Source organism: Caretta caretta, chromosome 8 (genome assembly GCF_965140235.1).
Source record: "Caretta caretta isolate rCarCar2 chromosome 8, rCarCar1.hap1, whole genome shotgun sequence".
Lineage (NCBI taxonomy): Eukaryota > Metazoa > Chordata > Testudines > Cheloniidae > Caretta > Caretta caretta.
In genome coordinates, this window is record NC_134213.1 from 6,261,639 (window position 1) to 6,272,647 (window position 11,009).

Consider the following 11,009-nt stretch of genomic DNA (forward strand, 5'->3'; position numbering starts at 1 on the left):
CAAAAGTGATGCTATAGCTTTGTCTAGTGCTGTGTGTATTATCCACAGAGAGGATGCTTGTGCAGAGAGCTGGTAGGAACTAGGAAATCACTGACACTAGTTACCAGTAAGACTCATTCAATCAGTGCTGAGATTATCTATGCAAGATTGACAGAACTAAAGGAAAGTTACAGCGTAATCACTTCTGTGCTACCTGGACAGCTGCAGATTGTACCAGCAGTAGATGTCCCATGGGAATAAAGCTAGGCAGTAACTGTGTTAAAGATCATGCTTAAACTTTTAGGTACATGCGGTACTGTATCTAGCGGCAGGATAAGATCTAGGTAATCCTAAAGTAAATACATAGCACCGCCCCACCATACGCACACACACAGTATACTTGCTATCAGTTTCATGATAACATGGACAGATGCACATGTGAGTAGATCTGAACATAAATGTGAGCCCATGTTTGTTAAATAAATACAAGCAAACCTTCCTTCCAGACCAGGGTCCCGATCTAGTTTCAGTCACAAGTTAAAATAGTCCCAGTCTCAGCCTAATCCAAACCACAGCAGAGAGCAACATGATGGATACTCACTGCCTGGGAAGGTAAGAGGCATGCAGGTCAGGTCAGAGGTGCCCTGGTAAAGCTGCATGTGTGTGTGAAGCTTGTACAGAACCTACCTGGTCACAGATCTAAGCCCCTTACCTTCATGAGCCCTCAAATTCACAGAGCGCTGTTATAAAAATAAACACAGCCAAAAATATGAGTCGTTGAGTGGTAGCTGGGGACTCTGTTGGCCTGGGTAAATGATTACATCACCCACAGTTAGGAGTGAAAGCTGTCGGAGCGCCCTTCCTTTTGACTACAGAAAGCTGCCCTGAAATGTTCTGCACACATGCTGGCTGGTGTCTCCCAGGACGGGCAGCGTTCTGTAGGCCTATGCCATCAAAGCTGGGTCATTCACTGAGTCAAGAGCTGTAAATAACCAAGGATTTTTTAAAAAAGGAACCAAGCCTCCAGGCTTTCGGCTCAAAGCTTTGAGAGAACTCCTCCATACCCAGCCACGTGCCTGGGGTACAATGCCACCTGCAAGGTTTATTCCTCAGAAGGTAGGGACGGGGAAAAGGAGCCATAACCCCGGGCTCATGTTTTCCCCACTGGATTGCAGTTATAGCCTGTTTCCCTCCAGAGCAGATGTGCCTGTAGGCAGCAGTCGCACACTAACAGGGTGTGACTGGGAAAGTTGCATGAGTTGAGTGTCTCCAAGGGACAGGGACACTGTCGACCCGTTTAAGCCAAAAATGTTACTTTCTTCAGACTGCATCCCTGGATAACACTAGCCCTGTGCAACTCTGCAGTGCCTTCCCTCGGAGGATCTCAAGGCACCTTGAAAAGTTGAAAGAATTTAGGCTCACAACGACCCGGTAGGGTCCTTTCTGCCATGGAGCAAACTGAGACCCGGTGAGGTTCCATGATGTACAGAGGCAAGGCTAGAAAACATGTAGAAGGGGGGCTCCATTCCCAGTTAAGTTCCATAACCATCGGACCATCTGCCTTCCCTCTCCGGCAATTCTGGGAGCTAAATAAGTCAACAGCCAGAGTCCATCTGAGCAGGACGTGGAAAATCAGCCCTAGGAGGGAAAGAACGAGAATCAGATGGGGACAGAGCCACGATGGGAGAACTCAGGTGAGAACAGCCATAGTCAATCCCACCTCAGGGGAGCAACCCTCAAATTAAACAGCACAGGGGGAAATTCCTGTAGGAGGGAAATTCTAAGTAGGCAGACTGGAGTAACTCATGGTTTGGGAATGGGGCCAGGCTGCCAGGGAAAGCCCCTTCCCCTTTTGAAAAGCACAGTGGGATTTCACTGACCGTGGGTGGTCAAGATGTTGGTTTTACATCTAATCTGAGCGACAGCACTTCCAGAAACAGGGTGTCCCTGAGCACCAGGGCGCTGGGTCGCTCCTGACTCAGAGTGACTTACTATATCAAGCTGGCTTTGCATGCAGCGAGTTCCTGGTTCTCAAGCTTAGAACTCCCATCGGTGTTTCCATCTTTGGCAATGACCCACAAGGAGATGTGTGAAGTGTGGAGGAGGTGTGTTCGTTTCTGGGGGACTGATGGCATGGAGACCCATTGGTTCATCTAGTTTGTCCCCAGGTATTTTACAAGCTTTCAAAGGACATCAGTGGCATGCTCCTGGATTGCTGCCATTCCTGAATTAAGAAAGAAAATTCCCAAATTTCCTTTGGCAGGCTGCATCTACGATGCTATAGGAAGCTCCCAAGGCAACCGGCAACATCTGGTGTTCTTGGCTGTGCTGAGGGTGAATATAAATACAATTTTACCCACTCATTCGAAGATAAGTGTGTGTGTTTGGGGAGTGGGGGCCGGGGTAGAGTCTACACTGGTCATTGGAAGGGGTGAGAATACCCAATCTATGAGTGTAATAAGAATAATAATAATCTCTAGCTTTTATAGAGCACATCTCATCAGAAGATCTCACAGCAAGGAGTGCAGTATTATCCCCATTACACAGCTGGGAAACTGAGGCACAGAGAAATCCAGCCAGCCCATGGCAAAGCTGCAAACAGAGCACAGGTCTCCTGCATGCCAGTCCAGTGCTCTAGCCGCTAAGCCACACTGACTCCATGAGCAACTACGTGTCGCTGGTTTCCCCACAGTTAAGAGCCACCCTTGCCCCTACCCTCCCTACAGCTTGCCATTTTTATTCGCCACGGCATCTTCCACCTTCTGGACTGAGATGGCACAACTGGTCCAAGATTCCTTTGGGGGAGTGGCCTCCACCCCCTTCCCCATGGGCCTCGGCCAGCAGATAGAGTTCTGTTCCTTTCCAAGAGGTCTAGCCAGCTCCAACACCCCACAAAGATGTACAAAATCAGCTGGGATAACAAAGCTCCAGGCACCCGCAGCGGCCGGGAAGCAGGCCACCCTCTCACTCACTATCCCTGAGCAATATTTGCCAGGGTTCTGGGTAAGGGACAAACAGAGAGATGGACGGATGACAACACAGAGTGATTGGCTCTGAGAACCTGCTTTCCAGTCGCTCCCTCGTAGCCAGAAAAGCCAGGCCTGGATCAGCGGCCAAAACAAGGGGAGAATTCCTTCCAAGGGTGCGCTGTTTGCTTTATCCAGCCCAGCCAATAACAAGAACCCGCACACTAGCCATTCAAGGGAAAGCTTTCAAGGGCTGAGATGGATGTGAGTCTGCCTCGCTTGCTTTGACCCAAAGCACCGGGATGTGCTGGGAAGCTAGAGGGCTCCACCTTGTGGGATTTCCATGAGAACTGCCAAGCTTTCCATTGCCGGGGCAGGGGCGGCCTGGCTAGGCCTGTATGCAGAGGTGGTGTAGCTGTGTTGGCTAGGGCTGTGCATTTTGTTCTGCATGTCTCTCATTGGAATCAGCCCTTATCTGACAGTAGCAATGTATGCATGACGTTGGCCTAATATGACACAACGGGGTCAAATTCAGACGTGGTGTAAGTAGGTACAGCTGCACTGGTTTCAATAGCATTGTAATCGCTTTATACCAGATCTGAATTTGGTCTGAACACTGACACAAGAATCACAGCAGGATATATCCGGGCAAAAGGCATGTGAATTTCATTACCATTATGGGATTATAGTCAATGCCACAGTTCAAGTTACACTGAGACTTTCATTATAAGCCCCTAGTTTTCAATTGCTTACAACTTTCCGAAAAAAGTCACCTTTATGGCTGGCCTTGCACCAAAGATGATTATTGATTGTTTTTTCAGACAGGCGAGGAGGGTTTACAAGAATATTGCTTTTCTTATTCTACTGAAAACAAAGCCTTTTGTACATGCACAAGAAGAAAAAAATGGCTGAACTTTATAAGCTGAAAAAAAAAATATCAAAACAACCAATATTTACATCTGGGAAATGTCAGTTTGGCACAAATGCAGCATGAAATTTTCTCTGACGTCAAAGTTATGTTACTAGTTACAGGACAATACATTAACACACAGAGTTAAAGTTGTCCATAGTTGCACTGGGGCAGTTTTGAGTTGCTATTCCATTGGGAATGACCATAACTGCATAAGATTTTTACTGTGTACCTTTGGAATTAGAGCAAACTAAATACAGAGATTAAAACGCTAATCTCCTCTTTCTTTTTCCCTTATAAAACAGGGAAATCCAGGACAAATCTGACGTGAATGCAATGTTAACTTTACATTTTAAACCATCAAAATTCAGGCAATGAAAAAATTAAGGAGCCTAGATCACCACTGTTACTGCAATTTTATGCTAACACAACTCCATTGACTTCAAGGTCCAAGATTCTCAGGTGTGTTGAGTTAAACCAATGGCAAAGGATATTGTGGACACCCTTAAGATGATATAGACCTGATTTACATCAATTTATCTTAAAACAAGTCTACATAGGAAAGTCACACCAGTTTAACATAATGTGTCATTTTAAATGGATTTAATTAAGCCTGGTGCAAAATTATTTGGACACTTATTTTGGTTTAAACCAGGCTGATTTTGGTTAGGAACAAATTTAAACTAAACCAAAACAAGCCACACACTTGAACAGAAATAAGTGTCCATACTGGGTTTTGCACCAGTGAAAAAAATGATTTGTTTACCCAGGACAACTTCTGTGTGTAGCGAAGACTTCAGAGTAACCTTAACTGATACACAAGTGGCCCATAATTTGTAAGTCATCCTAGCTCAGTTGAAATAAATTGGAACTGTGACAATTTAGATGAGCTGAGGATCTGGTCCTTCATATATGGGGCCAAATTCTGCTCTCAGCAACATTGATGTAAATCTGGAGTAAACCTCACTGCTAGCATGCTCAGAGCCCTTCGTATCTCTGAGAGACGGGGAAAGACGGGTGGTCCTTAAAAGAACAATGAATAAGAATAAAATCTATGGCTGGTTTTGATCAAGGTCCATGTGCAGTACCATGATGAAGCTAGGTTCTCTGCTGATAGAACAGAGATGCAGGAGCATTGCCCATAAACAGTCTGTCAAATAACTAGAACATAAGCAAAGCAGCCACTTTGTGAGGACCCCAGAAGATCCAGGAGAGCAACAAGGGAGCAGAGGAAACATCCACACGGCCAGCCATGCTGGGTGAACTGAACTATCACTCAGGACCTGTGGAGCCACAAGGTGTCAGTAGACAGCAAGGAATGTGTGTCTGGCTGCTGCAGAGAGGAAGCAAGCACTGGAAGGCCCATCCTCTAGCTGGCACCGGACTATGATACCCGCTATCAGGCCGGGTCCTGAAAACTGTTTCAGGACATGATAAATATCCCCTGGGAGACAGACCTAAAGCAGGGCAAAGAGCTGCACCCAGAATGCACTGCAGGACATTTGCCAGGCTGTAACTATGGGGTCTTCAGAAGTATGGTGTTTAATATCACATCTGATAGCGAGGAGGGCAGGGAGTGCGGCAGTGGATTTCTCCTACCTCCAGCACTAGGCCCAGAGGAAGGCAGAGCCATGTCACCTTGTGCAGCTGCTAGGCTCCCAGAAGCCCATGTGCTTGGCCTGTGCCTAGGTCCCGGTGCAATCTGGGCCTGAACAGAAAGAAAAGGAGTACTTGTGGCACCTTAGAGACTAACCAATTTATTTGAGCATGAGCTTTCGTGAGCTACAGCTCACTTCATCGGATGCATACCGTGGAAACTGCAGCAGACTTTATATACACACAGAGAATATGAAACAATACCTCCTCCCACCCCACTGTCCTGCTGGTAATAGCTTATCTAAAGTGATCATCAGGTTGGGCCATTTCCAGCACAAATCCAGGTTTTCTCACCCTCCACCCCCCCCCACAAATTCACTCTCCTGCTGGTGATAGCCCATCCAAAGTGACAACTGTGAGCTGTAGCTCACGAAAGCTCATGCTCAAATAAATTGGTTAGTCTCTAAGGTGCCACAAGTACTCCTTTTCTTTTTACAATGTGCATGATAATCAAGTTGGGCCATTTCCTGCACAAATCCAGGTTCTCTCACCCCCTCACCCCCCTCCCAAAAACCACACACACAAACTCACTATCCTGCTGGTCACTATCCTGCTGGTAATAGCTCATCCAAAGTGAACAGAGACTCAGTTCAGATTCTTTTAGTCCCAGGAACTGTACCAAGACTGTGCAGAAACCCAGCCAGCTCTGGTTTCTCCTCTTCAGTTTACATGAATGCACGGACCAGGGGAGTTCCACCCTCATCTGACTCCAGCATGGGCTCTGTCATACAAACAGGGACCTTACACGAGGAAAGGACTAGTGCGGGGCCAGAGTGGACAAGTGACTGGCACTGATCAATCTTGCCCAAAGCGAGGGATGGTCCCTCCTAAACAGGGACATTTACCATGTGTGCAGTTCTCTCCCTTGAGACTTGTACAGCTAATTCCTGACTAGATTCTTTTCCTCACCTGGATCCCAAGAACCAAAATCTCCAGGTTAACACAGTAGTGTCCAGCCCAGGACTTTGGTGCCAGCTGGATTTGGCTGACGATTTGTGCCCTGTTGCTCCTCCAGGGGTGCTTTGGGCCCTTTGGCATAATGAGCAGCCTCATTTCTGTACTTTTTTCTTTACCACGTGCTCCTTCATGGCCAGAGCTGGGGAAGACACTATGTTTTCACAAAGAAAATAAATCACCGGGAAAAAAAGAAAGGAAGGAAGGAAAAGATACAATATAAGCAAAAGAAACCTCAAAAACTATGCAGATAAGGAATCAAACCTAGGCTGTAGGAGGAAAACGTAGAGAGAGTTGGTTAAGCTGGGGCCCAGCTCCTGGGGAAGGAGCAGCCTGAGCCCCCCAGAGAGCACAGGCCCATGAAGAGGGGCTGGCGTGACCCCCCGACTCTAAGGGCTGTGTGATTAAGGAGTAGTCGGGGAGGGCTGAAATCCTGGGTTTAGCTGGGGACAATTGAAGCCAGAGCTCAGAGATGAAAGACTGCGACTGGAGCCGCAAAAGAGACAGAGCTCCGAAAAGAGGGCCTGTGCCCCGTGGGAGACGGGGGAAGGAGACTGTGTTTGAAGCTCTTGTACGTTACTAAACTAGTCCCCAGGAAGGGATGTGATTCAGGCCTCAGCAGATTTATTGAGGAGCTCCTGGGGGAAGGGAAATTGAGGTGGGTACAGCAGGAACACTCAAGGCCAGAAGGGGGCACTGCAGAATAGTGGCACCTGTGTTTGTGGGAGGCGATGAGGGGACTCCCTCAAGGGAGCTGGCCCCGTAGTTTGTTTTAAATAGATATAGTTTATTTTTATTACAGTAACACCTCGGATCCACGCCTGGACCCCATAGTGCTAGGCTCCATACGGACACAGAACGGGCTGATTTCTGCCCCTAAAAGTGTACACGTCTTCCTGTGGGTTGTATGTATCTAACAGCACTTTGCATTTGATGTAGCACCGGAGGATCTAAGGCGCTCAAAGAGCTTTCATGCAGCCCTTCCCATGCTTCGTCCGCTACGTATGACATAGTAGCACTGGTAAAGGTAACGGTAATGTATCTTGAACTACCCCTCGGTCCCTCTCACAGACACCTAACGCTGGTGTAGCACACCAAATGCAATGCCGGTTAATTTTAGAATTAAATGCTGTATTTATAGATCATCGTGCCTTTCATTCTAGGGCCACAGTCTTTCCCAAGCATTCATTAACGCACACCACTCCCCTGTGAGGTAGGTAATTATTTAGCTCCATGTCATAGATAGAGAAATTGAGCTGCAAAGAGGTAAAGTGGCTTCTCCCTTGCAAGGGCTGCTAGCTACAAAGCCAGTGGTTGTTCCCCAGGTTAGAACCAGCGTGACAGAAGCATCACGTTTGGCCAAGACTTTCAGTGACTCTTGGGAAGGTTTCAGAGGAACAGCCGTGTTAGTCTGTATTCGCAAAAAGAAAAGGAGTACTTGTGGCACCTTAGAGACTAACCAATTTATTTGAGCATGAGCTTTCGTGAGCTACAGCTCACTTCATCAGATGAAGTGAGCTGTAGCTCACGAAAGCTCATGCTCAAATAAATTGGTTAGTCTCTAAGGTGCCACAAGTACTCCTTTTCTTCTTGGGAAGGTTACTAGCCTTAGGTGACATTATTTATGTGCATTCTCCATATGTTTTCTTAATTGCATCGTCTCTCTAATTGATGTTTCAATTGGTCTCTGGAGAGTTCATGGGTCTCTTGTTATTTCTTTTCCAGATTTTCCCAACAGATAATCAATCACTTTTTCTAGTGCCTGGATTTTAGATTCTGCTCTGCTGATGCCTACAGGAATGGAATTCTCCTTCCAAGAGCTAAACGCAACGTCTCGAGATTTTACTTTCCAACGATGGAGGTTGTGTGTGACCTACACTAGTAGAGCGGGGCATTTTGTCCCCCTCTAGTGGTTGGTATGCATGAAAGCCTTAGGAGGCTGCTATGACTCCTGGCTAATGGACTTATATCCAGATTCTCAAAGATATTTAGACACCTAACCCTATGGAACTCAATGGAAGCTAGGAGCCTAAATACCTTTGACAATCTTGGCCCCAGTGTTTTAGCTCAAGTGGTAGAGGCTCGTGCTTTTAGCATTGAAGTGTCAGGTTCAAACCTGGCTGACAGCTGGGGGAGGTCAATTACAGTGACCCCTTGTTCTGCTCTGAAATGGGCAACTTCCTTTCTCTTACCACCTGCTCAGAGCATGGGCTGAGCAGGGCTTTTTAAATTAGCTATGTTCTTCTGCACCCCTTCCCAGCCCTGTCTGTGGACCGATGCTTGACTGCTTGGTATATGTGGCAGGAGGATACCCTACAGTAATCACAGGGTAATCCAGAGCCTTTCAGCTTTGCACCTCCCTTGGGGCAAGGGGCCTGTTTCAGTGTGTTGACCATAACGCAGGCCCTGGAATTCACAGATTTACTCCAGCCTTGAAGCTGGCCTCCCAAAACACTGTGGTACAAATAGAGTATAAAGAGCATAGAGTGATACAGCACAGTCAAGGCAGGAGAAACCTGCATTCCTCCCCTGAGCTGCTTTTCTGCCTGACCACAGACAGCTCCTGTATCTGACACTCCACAACTGTCTCGTGGGCAAGATTAAAACAGCTGGCCCCGCACCATGCCCAATGAGCGGCCATGGGAGAAGCTACTCATATTCCACAGAATAAAACATTTGCAGGTGCAAACCCCGACTCTGATGCCTGTGGCAGGAGCGGGTGCACCCAATACATCCTCTCTTGGATATCACATTCAGAGCAGCTCCTCCCACTCAGCCGTTTCCTCAGCTTTTCAGGCCGACCTGCAAGCCCGTGAAGTGCAATGGCTTCATTCCCTCGTTTTAACACCGAGCACATTAAAAGCCTCTTCACACACAGCAGGAGCAATTGCTACACCAGGGCCATGCTCCTTTGCAAAATGAAACGCATACCCTTGGTTGCACGCTCAGCCTGAGCAATGCTGCTCCAGTCTGAAAAGTTAAGTGTTGTGGGCACTGGAATAGCAAAGCAAAGCAGACCCCAGGCTGCACACATCTCAGGACCCAGAATACCCTGCCAGACGATACCTATTTCACAGTACTGCTAGAATCTGAGCTCTAAGCTTGGGTTGTGCTTATGGTTGCACTGGGTCCTTCTCTGTGCAATTTGCAAGCAAGAACTGTGGCTGGCTCTCCTGCTTTTCGCCTCTGGCGGTGCCTTCAACATGTGTGGGCAAAAGCAGGCTGCTCAGTGCCATGCGGTTGCAGGCAAAGGAGGCGGTGCAGGTTCCATCTGGGAGGGAAGAAGCAGATGAACTGCAGGATAAGGCCATTGGGAGGGCACAGTTTTCTGGCCTAGCCCCCTTCTAATAAAAACATTCATAAAAGAAAAGTCGGGAGGAGCCAACAGTCCAGTAAGAAATCAATTCTAACAGGTGGGCAAGGGAGCAACAGACATCGGAGGGTGGGGCGGGGGGAGCAGCTTGAGTAATTTCTGATTCTAAAAGCTCATTCGCAAGGAGCATCGGGTGCGACCAGCGACTGAGCCTGCAGAAGGTGACTGCAAGATGGAATAAAACACCCTGGGTGTCCTTTGTACTGGGGCTCATCTAAAACCGCTTCCTCTTGTTTTCTGTGAAATGTATCAGCAAACTCTGGTTTCTCCGACTGTTTGTGCCCTGCCGCTGCCAATCCGTCACACACACACGGAGCTCGCCACGTTCCCCGACAAGTCTCCTCTTGTTTATTTACTTACATGGTTGCACATTCTCTCCCTCGCTCTCTCTGGCATTTCTCATGAACTCGTTTCATGTATTCGGTTTAATTCTGGCCTGGTGCAGCTCCCTTCACTCCCGTGGAGTTACCCCTGGGCTGCTGTAACCCAGCACGAGATGCCCTCAGCTCTGTGCGCTGGACTCTCCTGTTGACCAACGAGCAGTGAAAGCCTCTCTGTGCCGGCTCCGCAGAGGCCGGGAGGCAGCCACAGAGCCTGGCTCTAACTTCAGCTATTGTGACTTGGGTTTTTAGTGCGGGAGGGCCCCAGTTTAAACCCTGATAGTTCCCATCACGTGTAACTCTTGCTACCACAAGTGCTTCTCCTGCCTCCTTTAACTCAACTCTCTCACTCTCCCTTTCTCTTTCCCACTCTTTTCCCTCCTTCTTTCTTAGTCTCATCAACCTTCTTTCTCAGCCGCGGGTGAACCCTTTGCATTGCATTGGGCTGATATTAAAATCAAAGGCAGCCATGCTGGCGGGGGAAAGAGGAGATAGTCAAGGCTGTGCAGAAGGGTCCCCCAGCCAGCCCTGCAGGCTCCAGCCCCGCTCACTTAAGGTGGGTGATCTTTTTTACTCACAGATCCCCGGATCTGCAGGTTTGGGAGGCCCTGCCCCCTGTCAGATCCACAGTGTGCTCCCCCCCACGCACACACCCCCAAAGCCCTTGGGTGGGGGGAGATCAGGCTCCCCTGTCTCTGGCTCTCAATCCCAGTAACCAGAGCCCTGCATAGTGGGCCATGAGGGAGCACACGACCAAACCAAGTTGGAAACCCTTTATGCAACCTCAGCAA